Source organism: Triticum aestivum, chromosome 4A (assembly GCF_018294505.1).
Source record: "Triticum aestivum cultivar Chinese Spring chromosome 4A, IWGSC CS RefSeq v2.1, whole genome shotgun sequence".
Taxonomy (NCBI): domain Eukaryota; kingdom Viridiplantae; phylum Streptophyta; class Magnoliopsida; order Poales; family Poaceae; genus Triticum; species Triticum aestivum.
The window spans coordinates 127,826,795-127,830,694 of NC_057803.1; the positions used below are offsets into that span (position 1 = coordinate 127,826,795).

The 3,900-nt window shown below is 45.9% G+C and overlaps 1 non-coding gene across 1 annotated transcript; it reads right to left on the bottom strand.

Annotated features, from left to right (window-relative positions):
- Window positions 1-1,216: 1,216 nt before the first annotated feature.
- On the bottom strand, window positions 1,217-1,288 carry TRNAT-GGU (transfer RNA threonine (anticodon GGU)). The gene has a single exon. It is a non-coding gene; the product is annotated as a tRNA-Thr (tRNA).
- Window positions 1,289-3,900: the final 2,612 nt, after the last annotated feature.

The following is a 3,900-nucleotide window of genomic DNA, read 5'->3' on the forward strand; positions in this document are numbered from 1 at the left end:
ATAAATAGAATTGACCTCTAAGCTACTGGGAAAAAATCAAATCAGATGGTTCTATTTCTCAATCTTTCTGACTTGCTCCTACAGAACCAAGGTCGAAAGGATTGAAAAAGTCAGTCATTCACAACCACTAATGAAGGATCCCTCGAAAAGTTAAGGATTAGCAGTTCTTTTTCGAAATCGATCCAAAAATAACAGGGGTCAAGGTCGGCCAGTGAGACGATGGGGGATAAGCTTCATCGTCGAGAGGGAAACAACCCGGATCACCAGCTAAGGCCCCTGAATGACCGTTCAGTGATAAAGGAGGCGGGGGTGCAAAGACAGCCATGAGGTTGGACAATTTATTTGTGAAAATGTATGTCTACTTAAATCGCACATAAAAAAGATCCAGTCAAATTTTCATTGTAAATATGAATTCCTTTGTTATAAGAGCAGCTAAACCTTATTTGGCCACTTAGATAAATCTATAATATAAATATACAGGCACTTCTTTTTCTTTTTCTTTTTTTTTAAAATATATTTTTTCTTTATGATAAAGAAGGGGGTGAGATTCCCCTTTATTTTTTTGCATTTTTTAATTTTGTATTCCGCTATTCCGACGAATATTTTTTTAGTCTTTCTTATCTTTATCTTATCTTATCTTATTTTCCTAGTTGTGCTAAGTAATGTGCGTAGATTAACTACCAATATAGAAGTAAAAACAAGACGTAATAAAAAAGGATCGACGCGGAAAGTTCTGATTGAAATAGGATCTAAACAAGGAAGAGCACTTGCCATTCCTTGGTTATTAGAAGCATCCCAAAAGCGTCCGGGTCTCCCATTTCGCTTGTCGCTACTACGGGAATCGCTTTTGCTTTCTTTTCCTCTAGCTACTAAGATGTTTTAGTTCGCCAGGTTGTCTCTTGCCTGCTCATGGATTCAGCAGGCAGTTTAAAAGGTTGACCTATTTGGAAATCTCCGGATCTATGCTTATTTTCAACTCCCCGAAGCACTTCGTCGCTTGCTATGCCCTTCCTGGCAATTTCCTGATTTTGAAATGTTGCAAAGCCTTGGGTAGAAAAAAGGGATAAATGATGTGGTTACAGGATGCAATTTTCTCTTAGAATAAACCTCTTGAAACAAAGAAAAAAAGTTAATCAATTTAGTAGAAAAGTACTCTATCAGATTCGAACCAACGACTTACGTCTTAGCACGAGATTACTCTACCACTAATTTAAAAAGCCTTTTATCGGATTTGAACCGATGACTTATGCCTTACCATGGCATTACTCTACCACTGAGTTAAAAGGGCTTTTTATTTAATTCAAAAATTAGCCACTCCTATGTAACTCCAACAGAAAAGGGAGACATAATATAAATGGAATATTATGGGCTTGCTCACCCTAAGCAACTGAAGGAAACTTGTGTAGAAATACAGGTTTTGCTTCCGCATAAGAAATGTTGCTCAAACTGAATCACACCAATGTTATGGAAGTTCCTAGATTGTTTGAAATAATACTAGTACCAAAAGTTGCCTCTGATTTCAGAATCCAATTTGGAAAATTGGCTTACTTCTCTACTTTTACTAACTATAGTAACGAGCATGTGCGTTATCCGTAGAATAATGTGTGTCCTTGTTTAATGGATTAAGCAAAAAAATCTCATTTGGGAAAGTATATCTCACATGTTCAACATGTCGAGGGCTCAAAACCCTACAAAGTGGTCATGCTTTCACATTTACTGCTTCTATTAATTGTGACGCCCCGAGACCGATGCTCGAGAAGACTTCCTTATATTCCGGGTTTCGCCGTGTGTTTCATTTGTGCTTGCCCTTTTATTTTTGCATTGCATCATGTCATCATGCCATCATCTTATAAATCTTTTGCATCTCAACTAAATAAATCGTATGGATCTTCGATCCATTTAAATCGAGGGAAGGGTGACTTCTCTTTATAATATATCCTCCCGATATTAGTGGAGCTATTATAAAATAATCCATTCTTATGGAATCACCTAAAACACACTTGCAAATTTCCCCATGCCTTTGTTATCTCGTTGCTTGACCTCGAACCTTGCCATTTATTCTTTCATCATTTTCCGGAGCTCCACCTAAATTCTCAACATTTTTTTGGACCTTCTAATTACTAGTCCTTGTTCAAACCATCTGAATTAAATTCTTGCAAACGCGTCCATTCTTATTTTTCTTGGATAAAACTCATTTTTATGAGGCCGGGAAAATAGCCCCCTTGCACAAATCCTTTCCTTAACCCTCCTTTTTTCTCTCTCCATTTCTTTTCTCTTAAAAGAAGAAGAGAGAGAAAGAGAGAAGCCCAGCTCAGGTCCAGCGGACGGCCCATTCTAACCCCGCAGCCTTTGGGCCAAGGCCCAGCCGGCATCCCCCCATCCTAAACCTAGCCCATCTCCCACGCTCCCTCTCGTCCTCCCGTTATCGCCGCCACCCACACACGCACGTAGCCCCGATCCATCTCCCTCCCCGATCCCATCTCTTCCTCGCCCGTCTCCCTCTTCCTCCTGTAGCGCCACCAGAGGAGTAGGGCAGCAGCTCCTCCTGCCTGATTCCCCAACGCAGCCCCTGCCAGAGTCCCTTGCATCCACCACCCGATCCCGCCAGCCTCCGCCGCCTTTGTCCGTTCCCGGTCGGATCTCGCCAGTAGGGCCCCGTCCCCGCCTCTGTTTCTTTCACTACCATCGCCTCCAGGTGATGCACCGGAGTTCCACCTCGTCAGAGTAGCCCAAAGGACCAGGACGCCCCTGCCGCACCTCTCTTTCTTCCCCTGATTCCTTTCTCTTTGACCCTCTCTCCCGACTCAAATCCCTCCCTCTCTTGTCTCTATAACAGGAAGCCCCGAGGAGCCTCCCTCGTCCCTGACACCGGCAAGATAGCTGCTGCCCTTGTGCGGCAACACTCGTGCGCCCACCTCCGCACACCTACCTCGTCGGACCCCTACCCCGGCTCCATCTCCACGCGAAGACCGTACGCCTCTGCTCATGGCGAAGCTCCTCCTGCAGCTCTGCATCACTTGTACCTCCTCCCTGGGCAGAGAAGCTCTTGTCTGAGCCGTCCCCTTCGGTCAACCCGGTTGCTACCGCCGCTGCCTTAAACTTCCCTGGTGCAGCTCGTTTTCAATGAATGGCGCCTGAGGTTTACCTCCACGCCAAGTACCACGACCTGCAAGGCCGAGAACGCCAAGCACCCCTTCGAGCTATCAAGACCGCAAGCGCCAAGTACCACGACGACCCTCGAAGAGTTCGGATTCGACAAGTTCGACTATGGAACGGGAACCACTACTTCCACTACCGCCGTCTTCGGAATCGCTAAGAACGTCAAGTTCCTCCACGACGCCCGACGCCTAAAACGATCACCGAACCAAAAATAACGCCAAGTACCAGGACGACGAGGACCGCCAAGTTCGTCTTCCGCCGTCTCCGAAATCGTCAAGTATCGCTATGAGATGTGCAACTACTTCCATGATGAAACGAGAACAACTACCGCCGTTGAAGGCCGTCAAGTGAACATCTACACACGATGTGTACGACCTACTCCGTGAATGTGTACCACTACGTCCGGAGACCGCGAACCCGTCAAGTCCGACAACGTTTGTGTACAACTACCGACGACGCGCATGTTGCCAAGTACCCTCTCCGGATCGTCATGTTCGAGTACCGATAAACATGTACCACTACCGTCGTCGAGATCGCGAGGACCTCTACCGTCGACCCTAGAGCATGCGAGATCGACTACTTCCACTACCGTCGTTGCGAGAACGCCTACTTCCCTCTAAGAACGAGAACCGTCCCCTATGCACGCTTCGAAAGGTATAACCGCCGAGACGACCGCCCGTGAACTAATGCATGTGTGATGTATGAGATGCTCGTGTTTTGCACCGTGATCGAGTTGCCGCT